The sequence below is a fragment of the Oncorhynchus nerka genome, linkage group LG14 (genome assembly GCF_034236695.1).
Source record: "Oncorhynchus nerka isolate Pitt River linkage group LG14, Oner_Uvic_2.0, whole genome shotgun sequence".
Taxonomy (NCBI): domain Eukaryota; kingdom Metazoa; phylum Chordata; class Actinopteri; order Salmoniformes; family Salmonidae; genus Oncorhynchus; species Oncorhynchus nerka.
The window spans coordinates 94,904,376-94,918,370 of NC_088409.1; positions in this window are offsets into that span (position 1 = coordinate 94,904,376).

Consider the following 13,995-nt stretch of genomic DNA (forward strand, 5'->3'; position numbering starts at 1 on the left):
TATCCATAATTGAGTGACCTCTGGTGGCAGATCATTCCATGATGACATGGCTCTATACATAACTGAGTAATTAGTCCCTCCTGCAAAAAAAGCACTCCCACAACATGATGCTGCCACTCCCGTGCTTCACGGTTGGGATGGTATTCTTCGGCTTGCAAGCCTCCCCCTTTTTCCTCCAAACATAATGATGGTCATTATGGTAAAAACAGTTATATTTTTCAGACCAGAGGACAATTCTCAAAAAAGTGTGATCTATGATCGCAGCGGTATGACAGCTGCGTGGTCCCATGGTGTTTATACTTGCGTACTATTGTTTGTACAAACGAACGTGGTACATTCAGATGTTTGGAAATTGCTCCCAAGGATGAACCAGACTTGTGGAGGTCTACAATTATTTGTAGCCTGAGGTCTTGGCTGATTTCATTTGATTTTCCCATGATGTCAAGCAAGGCGGCACTGAGTTTGAAGGTAGGCCTTGAGGCCTTGACAGGTACACCTCCAATTGATTCAAATGATGTCAATTAGCCTCTCAGAAGCTTCTAAAGCCATGACATATTTTTCCGGAATTTTCCAAGCTGTTTAAAAGCACAGTCAACTTAGTGTATGTAAACTTCTGACCTGCTGGAATTGTGATACAGTGAATTATAAGTTAAATAATCTCTAAACAATTGTTGGAAAAATTACTTGTGTCATGCACAATATAGATGTCCTAACCAACTTGCCAAAACTATAGTTTGTCAATAAGACATTTGTGGTGTGGTTGAGAATTGAGTTTTAATGACTCCAACCTAAGTGTTTGTAAACTTCTGACTTCGATTGAATGGGGACAGACATTGCATCTGCATTGTTTGCTGTTTGGTGTTTTAGGCTGGGTTTCTGTGTAGCACTGTGACATCAGCATTGCTTGCTGTTTGGGGTTATAGGCTGGGTTTCTGTGTAGCACTGTGACATCAGCATTGCTTGCTGTTTGGTGGTTTTAGGCTGGGTTTCTGTGTAGCACTGTGACATCAGCATTGTTTGCTGTTTGGCGTTTTAGGCTGGGTTTCTGTGTAGCACTGTGACATCAGCATTGCTTGCTGTTTGGCGTTTTAGGCTGGGTTTCTGTGTAGCACTGTGACATCAGCATTGCTTGGTGTTTGGGGTTATAGGCTGGGTTTCTGTGTAGCACTGTGACATCAGCATTGCTTGCTGTTTGGTGGTTTTAGGCTGGGTTTCTGTGTAGCACTGTGACATCTGCATTGCTTGCTGTTTGGTGGTTTTAGGCTGGGTTTCTGTGTAGCACTGTGACATCAGCATTGCTTGGTGTTTGGGGTTATAGGCTGGGTTTCTGTGTAGCACTGTGACATCTGCATTGCTTGCTGTTTGGTGGTTTTAGGCTGGGTTTCTGTGTAGCACTGTGACATCTGCATTGCTTGGTGTTTGGGGTTTTAGGCTGGGTTTCTGTGTAGCACTGTGACATCAGCATTGCTTGCTGTTTGGTGGTTTTAGGCTGGGTTTCTGTGTAGCACTGTGACATCAGCATTGCTTGCTGTTTGGTGGTTTTAGGCTGGGTTTCTGTGTAGCACTGTGACATCTGCATTGCTTGCTGTTTGGTGGTTTTAGGCTGGGTTTCTGTGTAGCACTGTGACATCGGCTGATGTAAAAAAAGGCTTTATTTATTTGATTGAATTTGATTGATAATAGAAAGATCAAGAAACATTTGTTATTTTTTTGTACATGTATTTAACCCCTTATTTGTGTCTCTTAACAGTCTCCATATATCCAGTACTTCCCATAATGTTTTTCAACTGGAACCAGGGGACCTTCAGACAAGTCTGGTGAGGCCTCCGGACATCATAGAGCAAAACAATGTACGTGTTTGTGAGTGTCTCACCTTTCCACGGAGGGGTTATAGTGTTAGCCCAAACTATTGGGAAGTTTGACTTCGACCTTAGGAGGTTAACCCTCCTCTTACAAAATGTTGACAAGGTTATAAACAATGATTTTTAATTAAAATAATAATTGTGTCCTTCAAACTTTGCTTTTGTCAAAGAATCCTCCATTTGCAGAAATTACAGCTTTGCATACCTTTGGCAGTCTAGTTGTCAATTTGTTGAGGTAATCTGAAGAGATTTCACCCCATGCTTCCTGAAGCACCTCCCAAAGGTTGGATTGGGTTGATGAGCACTTGTTACGTATCATAGGGTCAAGCTGGTCCTACAACAGCTCAATAGGGTTGTGATCCGATGACTGTGCTGGCCACTTTATTATAGACAGAATACCAGCTGACTGCTTCTTCCCTAAATAGTGGGAAAGGGTTAACTGCCTTGTTCAGGAACTGAATGATATATTTTTACCTTGTCAGCTTGGGGATTATATTATAGCAATCTTCCAGTTATTAGTCCAACACTCTAACCACTAGGCTACCTGCCGCCTACCTGCCGCCTACCTGCCGCCTACCTGCCGCCGCCTACCTGCTGCCTACCTGCCACCTACCTGCTGCCTACCTGCCACCTACCTGCTGCCCCCATGTCTGTGTTATTTTGCCCATCTTAATCTTTACATTTTATTGGCCAGTCTGAAATATGGCTTTGCAACTCTGCCTAGAAGTCCAGCATTCTGGAGTCGCCTCCTCACTGTTGACGTTGAGCCTGGTGTTTTGTGGGTACTCTTTAATGAAGCTGCCAGTTGAGGACTTGTGAGGCGTCTGGTTCTCAAACTGGACACTCTAATGTACTTGTCCTCTTGCTCAGTTGTGCACCGGGGCTTCCCACTCCTCTTTCTATTCCTTGTTGGAGCCAGTTTGCACTGTTCTGTGAAGGGAGTAGTACACAGACAAAATAAAGTTTGGTATGTTTTTACTTGCTTCTTTGACTGTCTTGAGTCGTGTTTTAAACTGTGTGGGTCAATCTGGCCCATATCACAATGGACATAATTGTTCAGCAAAGCACAAGGGTTAAAGGTGAGTCTAGACTGACTGATCTACAAATCACCTTGCGTCATGAATGACTATTGAATAGTATGTGTAGAACAGTCAGGCAGTCACAATTGACCCATGATACATCACGGTTTTTATTGCTCTTGAACAGAGCCACTGTGTGTGAGTCTGTGTGTGAGTCTGTGTGTGAGTCTGTGCGTGGGTCTGTGCGTGAGTCTGTGTGTGAGTCTGTGTGTGAGTCTGTGTGTGAGTCTGTATGTGAGTACTTGTGTGAGTCTGTGTGTGAGTACTTGTGTGAGTCTGTGTGTGAGTCTGTGTGTGAGTCTGTGCGTGAGTCTGTGCGTGAGTCTGTGCGTGAGTCTGTGTGTGAGTCTGTGTGTGAGTACTTGTGTGAGTCTGTGTGTGAGTCTGTGTGTGAGTCTGTGTGTGAGTCTGTGTGTGAGTACTTGTGTGAGTCTGTGCGTGAGTCTGTGCGTGAGTCTGTGCGTGAGTCTGTGCGTGAGTCTGTGCGTGAGTCTGTGTGTGAGTACTTGTGTGAGTCTGTGTGTGAGTCTGTGCGTGAGTCTGTGCGTGAGTCTGTGCGTGAGTCTGTGTGTGAGTCTGTGCGTGAGTCTGTGCGTGAGTCTGTGTGTGAGTACTTGTGTGAGTCTGTGTGTGAGTCTGTGTGTGAGTCTGTGTGTGAGTACTTGTGTGAGTCTGTGCGTGAGTCTGTGCGTGAGTCTGTGCGTGAGTACTTGTGTGAGTCTGTGTGTGAGTCTGTGCGTGAGTCTGTGCGTGAGTCTGTGCGTGAGTCTGTGCGTGAGTCTGTGTGTGCACATGTTTGGCCGACAGCTTATTTGTTTATTTTTGTGTAATTTTGATTTGATGTATTCACTTCCGTCATCTATCTTTACTTCACCTCATTCTTCTGCAATTTAGGCCCATCATAATCATCTAGATGTGGGTATTAAGATCAAACTTTTTGATAGTCACTCCCCCATGTAAACAATTCATTCAGTGTGCCTCATTTAGTGAGGCATTGGCCATGTGTTGTTATTGTGTTTCCCAGACCTGCAGGTGTTTAATGATCTTCTGATGTTTCATTAAAACCTGGGTTGTTTGTGTTGTGTGTTTGTGCAGACGCCTGTCAGATCGTTTTCCAGGCGAGTGATCGTCTGAGGGCCATCCATAGGGGAGTTAGATCTGAGCTCAGGAACACGTGTTGAGCTGGAGGAGCCTGAGGCCTGCCCCTTGGACTCCCGTGGTTCTTCCTGGTTTACCTTTGTGTCTTGCACCATGCTAACCTTATGGCTCTGAGCTGAGGAAAGCATGGTCTGCCCCTTGGACTCCTGTGGTTCTTCCTGGTTTCCCCCTGTGTCTTGCACCATGATAACCTTATGGCTCTGAGCTGAGGAAAGCATGGCCTGCCCCGTGGACTCCCGTGGCGTTGAAAGTGGTCAACACAACCTGGCCAATAAAGAACGGACAGAGGAACAGCACTTTATAATCACAAATGCAATGTTAACTTTCAAACGTTCAGCATCCCTGCAAAATAACACTGAGATTTCAGCCTCCCTGCTAAATTAAATTGAGCTTCAGCCTCCCTGCTAATTAACACTTGCATCTAATCAAATGGCTACTCAGATTATTTGCCATACCCCCCCTTTACACCGCTGCTACTACTCTCTGTTTATTATCTATGATTATCTATGCTATCTACATCTACCTCAATTACGTTGACTAACCGGTTCCAATTATGTCTACTAACATTGACTCTGCACCAGTAACCCCCTGTATATAGTCTCGCTATTGTTATTTTACTGCTGCTCTTTAAATACTTGTTACTTTAATTTCTTAATCTTATTCATATTTGTTCTTCTTCTTTTTTTATAAACTGCTTTGTTGGTTAAGGGCTCGTAAGTAAACATTTCACTGTTCACCTGTTGTATTCGGCGCATGTGACTAATAACATTTGATTTGATTTGAATACATAGAGTTTCAATACATAGAGTTGCAATACATAGAGTTGTGATACCTACCAAAAGGTAGGATACCTATCCACAAGCATGTACTGTAGCTATGTCATTGATTCAATTATGGTTAATTTGGGATAGTGAGCAGATATCCTATTGGTACAGTCTTGGACTGCTGTAAAACAATGGAACAGTCTTGGACTGCAGTAAAACAATGGAACAGTCTTGGACTGCAGTAAAACAATGGAACAGTCTTGGACTGATGTAAGACAATGGGACAGTCTTGGATTGATGTAAGACAATGGGACAGTCTTGGATTGATGTAAGACAATGGGACAGTCTTGGACTGCTCTAAGACAATGGGACAGTCTTGGACTGATGTAAGACAATGGAACAGTGTTGAACTGCTCTAAGACAATGGGACAGTCTTGGACTGCTCTAAGACAATGGGACAGTCTTGGACTGATGTAAGACAATGGAACAGTGTTGAACTGCTCTAAGACAATGGGACAGTCTTGGACTGCTCTAAGACAATGGGACAGTCTTGGACTGATGTAAGACAATGGAACAGTGTTGAACTGCTCTAAGACAATGGGACAGTCTTGGACTGCTCTAAGACAATGGGACAGTCTTGGATTGATGTAAGACAATGGGACAGTCTTGGACTGCTCTAAGACAATGGGACAGTCTTGGACTGATGTAAGACAATGGGACAGTCTTGGACTGCTCTAAGACAATGGGACAGTCTTGGACTGATGTAAAACAATGGAACAGTCTTGGACTGCAGTAAAACAATGGTACAGTCTTGGACTGCTCTAAGACAATGGGACAGTCTTGGACTGCTCTAAGACAATGGGACAGTCTTGGACTGCTCTAAGACAATGGGACAGTCTTGGACTGCTCTAAGACAATGGGACAGTCTTGGACTGCTCTAAGACAATGGGACAGTCTTGGACTGATGTAAGACAATGGAACAGTGTTGAACTGCTCTAAGACAATGGGACAGTCTTGGACTGCTCTAAGACAATGGGACAGTCTTGGACTGATGTAAGACAATGGAACAGTGTTGAACTGCTCTAAGACAATGGGACAGTCTTGGACTGCTCTAAGACAATGGGACAGTCTTGGACTGCTCTAAGACAATGGGACAGTCTTGGACTGATGTAAGACAATGGTACAGTGTTGAACTGCTCTAAGACAATGGGACAGTCTTGGACTGCTCTAAGACAATGGGACAGTCTTGGACTGCTCTAAGACAATGAGACAGTCTTGGACTGATGTAAGACAATGGGACAGTCTTGGACTGCTGTAAAACAATGAGACAGTCTTGGACTGATGTAAGACAATGGTACAGTGTTGGAATGCTCTAAGACAATGGGACAGTCTTGGATTGATGTAAGACAATGGGACAGTCTTGGACTGATGTAAGACAATGGGACAGTCTTGGACTGATGTAAGACAATGATACAGTCTTGGACTGATGTAAGACAATGGTACAGTGTTGGAATGCTCTAAGACAATGGGACAGTCTTGGACTGCTCTAAGACAATGGGACAGTCTTGGACTGATGTAAGACAATGAGACAGTCTTGGACTGCTGTAAAACAATGAGACAGTCTTGGACTGCTGTAAAACAATGAGACAGTCTTGGACTGATGTAAGACAATGGGACAGTCTTGGACTGCTCTAAGACGATGGGACAGTCTTGGACTGCTCTAAGACAATGGGACAGTCTTGGACTGCTCTAAGACAATGAGACAGTCTTGGACTGATGTAAGACAATGGGACAGTCTTGGACTGCTGTAAAACAATGAGACAGTCTTGGACTGATGTAAGACAATGGTACAGTGTTGGAATGCTCTAAGACAATGGGACAGTCTTGGATTGATGTAAGACAATGGGACAGTCTTGGACTGATGTAAGACAATGGGACAGTCTTGGACTGATGTAAGACAATGAGACAGTCTTGGACTGATGTAAGACAATGGTACAGTGTTGGAATGCTCTAAGACAATGGGACAGTCTTGGACTGATGTAAGACAATGGGACAGTCTTGGACTGCTCTATGACAATGGGACAGTCTTGGACTGCTCTATGACAATGGGAAATTCTTGGACTGATGTAAGACAATGGAACAGTCGTGGACTGCTGTGAGACAATGAGACAGTCTTGGACTGATGTAAGAAAATGGTACAGTGTTGGAATGCTCTAAGACAATGGGACAGTCTTGGACTGCTCTATGACAATGGAACCGTTGTGGACTGCTGTGAGACAATGGGACAGTCTTGGACTGCTCTAAGACAATGGAACGGTGTTGGACTGCTGTGAGACAATGAGACAGTCTTGGAATGATGTAAGACAACGGGACAGTCTTGGACTGATGTAAGACAATGGGACAGTCTTGGACTGATGTAAGACAATGGGACAGTCTTGGACTGATGTAAGACAATGGGACAGTCTTGGACTGATGTAAGACAATGGGACAGTCTTGGACTGATGTAAGACAATGGGACAGTCTTGGACTGATGTAAGACAATGGGACAGTCTTGGACTGATGTAAGACAATGGGACAGTCTTGGACTGCTCTAAGACAATGGGACAGTCTTGGACTGCTCTAAGACAATGGGACAGTCTTGGACTGATGTAAGACAATGGGACAGTCTTGGACTGATGTAAGACAATGGGACAGTCTTGGACTGATGTAAGACAATGGGACAGTCTTAGACTGATGTAAGACAATGGAACAGTGTTGGACTGCTCTAAGACAATGGAACAGTGTTGGACTGCTCTAAGACAATGGGACAGTCTTGGACTGATGTAAGACAATGGGACAGTCTTGGACTGATGTAAGACAATGGGACAGTCTTAGACTGATGTAAGACAATGGAACAGTGTTGGACTGCTCTAAGACAATGGGACAGTCTTGGACTGATGTAAGACAATGGGACAGTCTTGGACTGATGTAAGACAATGGTACAGTGTTGGAATGCTCTAAGACAATGGGACAGTCTTGGATTGATGTAAGACAATGGGACAGTCTTGGACTGATGTAAGACAATGGGACAGTCTTGGACTGATGTAAGACAATGAGACAGTCTTGGACTGATGTAAGACAATGGTACAGTGTTGGAATGCTCTAAGACAATGGGACAGTCTTGGACTGATGTAAGACAATGGGACAGTCTTGGACTGCTCTATGACAATGGGACAGTCTTGGACTGCTCTATGACAATGGGAAATTCTTGGACTGATGTAAGACAATGGAACAGTCGTGGACTGCTGTGAGACAATGAGACAGTCTTGGACTGATGTAAGAAAATGGTACAGTGTTGGACTGCTCTATGACAATGGGACAGTCTTGGACTGCTCTATGACAATGGAACAGTGTTGGACTGCTGTGAGACAATGAGACAGTCTTGGACAGATGTAAGAAAATGGTACAGTGTTGGAATGCTCTAAGACAATGGGAAAGTCTTGGACTAATCTAAGACAATGGGACAGTCTTGGACGCTCTATGACAATGGGACAGTCTTGGACTGATGTAAGACAATGGAACAGTCGTGGACTGCTGTGAGACAATGAGACAGTCTTGGACTGATGTAAGAAAATGGTACAGTGTTGGAATGCTCTAAGACAATGGGAAAGTCTTGGACTAATCTAAGACAATGGGACAGTCTTGGACGCTCTATGACAATGGGACAGTCTTGGACTGCTCTATGACAATGGAACCGTCGTGGACTGCTCTATGACAATGGGACAGTCTTGGACTGCTCTAAGACAATGGAACGGTGTTGGACTGCTGTGAGACAATGAGACAGTCTTGGAATGATGTAAGAGAACGGTACAGTGTTGGAATGCTCTAAGACAATGGGACAGTCTTGGACTGATGTAAGACAATGGAACAGTGTTCGACTGATGTAAGACAATGGGACAGTCTTGGACTGCTCTATGAAAATGGGACAGTCCTGGACTGCTCTATGACAATGGTACAGTCTTGGACTGATGTAAGACAATGGAGACAGTCTTGGACTGATGTAAGACAATGGTACAGTGTTGGAATGCTCTAAGACAATGGAACAGTCGTGGACTGCTCTATGACAATGGGACAGACTTGGACTGCTGTGAGGCAATGAGACAGTCTTGGACTGATGTAAGACAATGGTACAGTATTGGACTGCTCTATGACAATGGGACAGTCTTGGACTGATGTAAGACAATGGGACAGTCTTGGACTGGTGTGAGACAATGAGACAGTCTTGGACTGCTCTGAGACAATGAGACAGTCTTGGACTGCTGTGAAACAACGAGACAATCTTTGACTACTGCAAGTCAATGGTACAGTCCTGGACTGATGTAAGACAATTGAATAGTCTTTAACTGCTCTAAGCAATTGGACAGTCATGGACTGCTCTAAAACAATAGTACACTCTTGGAATGCAGTAAGACAATGGGACAGTATTGGACTGCTCTAAGACAATAGGACAGTCTTGGACTGCTCTCAGACAATAGGACAGTCTTGGACTGCTCTGGGACAATGGGACAGTCTTGGACTGCTCACAGACAATTGGACAGTCTTTGACTGCTGTGAGACAATGAGACAGTCTTGGACTGATGTAAGACAATGGGACAGTCTTGAAATGCTCTAAGACAATGGGACAGTCTTGGACTGCTCTATTAGCAATAAAATGCTAATTATTTACGTAAAAATCATACAATGTGATTTTATGGACTTTTTGTTTTAGATTCCGTCTCTCACAGTTGAAGTGTACCTATGATAAAAATTACAGACCTCGACATGCTTTGTAAGTAGGAAAACCTGCAAAATCGTCAGTGTATCAAATACTTGTTCTCCTCACTGTATTGCTCGCAGTGTGACTCCCTTTTAAAATGAAGGTTAAATAAACATTTTAAAAAAACTCCTACCACCCCTACCACCCCTACCACCCCTACCACACCTACCACCCCTACCACCCCTACCACACCTACCCTCCCTACCACACCTACCACCCCTACCACCCTTTTCCCCCCTAGCACACCTACCCCCCCTACCACCCCTACCACACCTACCACCCCTACCACTATCCCTGGACCATATGAAAGGAAAATAGATGGTATAAACAACAGGAAATAAGGCCAGATGGAGATTACACGACATTACTTATACCGAACCCATCCTTTCATGTGTCCATTCTGACATGGGCTAAGGGTTAGGTGTTGCTTTCAGAGTATGTGTCTCTCTGCCCAGACACAGGTGTTGACTACTAACTATCTCAGTGAGACAGAGAGGCACAGAGGGCCATATCATGGACTCTGTCTCCCTCCACTGACTGTGTTGACTGAGAGCAGCCTCGCTAGATCACAAATAGTGAATGACAACATGCAGAAGCATCCCCTCTGTCAACACGATGTTGACTGCAGTATTATGTGGCATGTTATTCATCAGGGGTTGTATAGTTTCCTGATAGTGTGAGAAATATATATTTTTTATCACCATCATTAACTTGACTATTACAACAAATTATTATGTTCTCCCAATGCTGTAGCTTCGCTAGATGGACTCTCATGTGTGCACCAGCATTCTCAACATTATTTGCCAAATCTTGTTCATTAAAGGGGAAATCTGCATTTGAAAAGTCAATTTTTGAAATCATAATAATTGGAAATATTTGTATGTATGTATGATTCACCTATACGCATTGGTCCCTGGTTCAAATGTTAAGATATGAGTGCATTGGGTCTGGGGGATCCCAAACTAATCCAAATGAAGCATGAATCGATCAGAAAACCTATTCAAACGTTAAAAATGGCTCACTATTGTTTTTTTTAAACTTATTTGTTTTATACCTCTGTTGAAATGATGCGTTCTCTCCTTCAGTTCATTAGCCTATCGAACGTTTATGCTTGTAACTGCATATGACTGTCAGATACCAGGTGTGCGGGACACACAGCTGCTGGCGCCAAAGACAGGTATCACTGTTCTTCTACTAGGCTAGTCATAAATCTGGCGCCTTCAAAATTCAGATGCTGCAAAATGGATTTTGCGATGTCAATTCATAGTCTTTATTAGTTGAGTGACAACCAATGTAATTTGCTGGGTCATTGTTACCAAATGCGCTGTAGAAAAGTATGTTTAACAGGAGTTATGTAGCCTACCAGAGTGGACACAACTCACATTTTCAGTCATGCAAATTTTATTACGATTTTACAGGTTCACCGTAATAAATATTTTGGCTACTTGTTCTTTACACAGTCAGTGTATTTGGTCATTTTTTGATGAACAGGGTAACAGGGACAGCCATCATTTCGTATTTATTGGTCAGAGTGGAGCTTCTTAAATTCCAAATGGGCTTAACCACTTGCTTTCGAGGGGGGTAAAATTCTGAGCATGGCATTATATATTAATTGGCTAAATGCCATTGCTAATTTCTAAATATAAATTGTTACAGAGTACTTGCTCAAAACATTTTCAAATGTCCAGAAATGACCAGTTAATCAGTGGGTAACCTCTGCTGAGTCCCCAACAATGGGATGGTCAAGTGTTGAAGGGAAATGGGAAGAGAGCTTGTGACGAGACATTAATAAGGCCACACTCCATCTTAACTCCTCCTCCACATCTACTGGATTGGTTGAACAATAATTTTTTTTCATTCTCGTCAAGACCAGTATGTTGAGGATCTAGTTTCAGGCCTTTCTTTTACACCTGCTACGATAGGTTAATCAGTTGGTGATGGGGATTTCAGATAATATAAAGTTGGGGGGGGGGGAGCATACATTTCTCTCCCACCCTAGTCTGATAGTGGGGTGGTAGATTCTCAGGTAGCTGGTCTCAGTGCAGGAGCCTACACTCCATTTGAAAATAAAGGAGAGCCGCACACTCAAGGAGCTCAGATGCAAAAATGTAATACCAACGTTTCGACAGCCAAGCTGTCTTCATCAGGGTATAATCACAAACACTGCGGGATGACTCATTTATATAGTGTCAAAAGACACAGGTGTCTGTAGTCATGGCCAAGAGTGGGCTAATACCATTGGTTAATAATCAAATATTAAAATGTCATACAAAGAACAGCATACAAACAAATGGATAGCATACGATCATAGATTAATTTAACTACACAAGTTTACACACAATTACAATGGCAAAGCCACAATAATCACAATGGCTTCAGATCAAAGTCTACGTTGAGACCGAAGGGCGCAAGGGTCTTTAAATTAAAGATCCAGGCAGCCTCTCGTTTTAACAATAAATGATCAAGGTCACCCCCTCTCCTAGGGAGGGTGACATGTTCGATGCCGATATAACGCAGAGACGAAATCGAGTGGCCTGCCTCCAAGAAGTGGGCCGCAACTGGATAAGTAAAGTTTTTACACCTAATGGTGCTACGATGCTCTGAGATACGTACTCTTTAATTGAAAGAACCTTGCGCCCTTCGGTCTCAACGCCAGCTCCTGGCTGGCTGACGGCTCTGGAAGCTGCTGGCTGGCTGACGGCTCTGGCAGCTCCTGGCTGGTTGACGGCTCTGGCAGCTCCTGGCTGGCTGGCGGCTCTGGCAGCTCCTGGCTGGCTGGCAGCTCTGGCAACTCCTGGCTGGCTGGCGGCTCTGGCTGCTCCTGGCTGGCTGGCGGCTCTGGCAGCTCTAGGCTGGCTGGCGGCTCTGGAAACTCCTGGCTGGCTGGCGGCTCTGTCTGCTCCTGGCTGACTGGTGGCTCTGGCGGCTTCTGGCTGGCTAGCGGCTCTGGCGGCTCCTGGCTTACTGGCGGCTCTGGCGGCTCCTGGCTGACTTGCGGCTCTGGCGGCTCCTGACAGATTGGCGGCTCTGGCAGCTCAGGACAGACGGGAGTCTCTGGCGGCTCAAGACAGATGGGAGACTCTGGGGGCTCAAGACAGACGGGACACTCTGGCGGCTCAGGACAGATGGGAGACTCTGGCGGCTCAGGACAGACGGGACACTCTGGCGGATCAGGACAGACCGGAGAGTCTGGCGGCTCAGGACAGATGGGAGACTCTGGCGGCTCAGGACAGACCGGAGAGTCTGGCGGCTCAGGACAGATGGGAGACTCTGGCGGCTTAGGACAGACGGAGACTCTGGCGGCTCAGGACAGACGGGAGACTCTGGCGGCTCAGGACAGACGGGAGACTCTGGCGGCTCAGGACAGACGGGACACTCTGGCGGCTCAGGACAGACGGGAGACTCTGGCGGCTTAGTACAGACGGAGACTCTGGCGGCTCAGGACAGACGGGAGACTCTGGCGGCTCAGGACAGACGGGAGACTCTGGCGGCTCAGGACCGACGGGACACTCTGGCGGCTCAGGACAGACGGGAGACTCTGGCGGTTCAGGACAGACGGGAGACTCTGGCAGCTCAGGACAGACGGGAGACTCTGGCGGCTTAGGACAGACGGGCGACTCTGGCGGCTCAGGACAGACGGGAGACTCTGGCGGCTCAGGACAGACGGGACACTCTGGCGGCTCAGGACAGACGGGAGACTCTGGCGGCTCAGGACAGACGGGACACTCTGGCGGCTCAGGACAGACGGGAGTCTCTGGCGGCTCAGGACAGCCGGGAGACTCTGGCGGCTCAGGACAGACGGGAGACTCTAGCAGCTCTGGACAGACGGGAGACTCTAGTAGCTCTGGACAGACGGGAGACTCTAGCAGCTCTGGACAGTCGGGAGACTCTAGCAGATCTGGACAGACGGGAGACTCTAGCAGCTCAGGACAGGAGGAAGGCTCTAGCAGTGCTGGACAGGCGGGAGACTCTGGCAGCTCTGGACAGACGGGAGCACCTGGCAAAAGACATAGATACAGCCTGGTGCGCTGGGCTGCCACCAGAGGGCAGGTGCGTGGAGGTGGCACTGGAAAGACCGGACCGTGAAGGGGCACTGGAGATCTTGAGAGCAGGGCTGGCACCATCCGCCCTGGCGGAATCTTCACCCTAGCCCGGCAGATGTGGGGAGCTGGGATGTAGCACACCGGGCTAAGCCCGCGTACTGGGGACACCATGCGTTCCACCGCATAACACGGTGCCTGACCAGTACAACGCCCGCCACGGTTAGCACGGCTAGGAGCGCTGTAGCGCGGAGCTGGCACAGGACATGCAGGGCTAGGGAGGTGCACAGGAGGCCT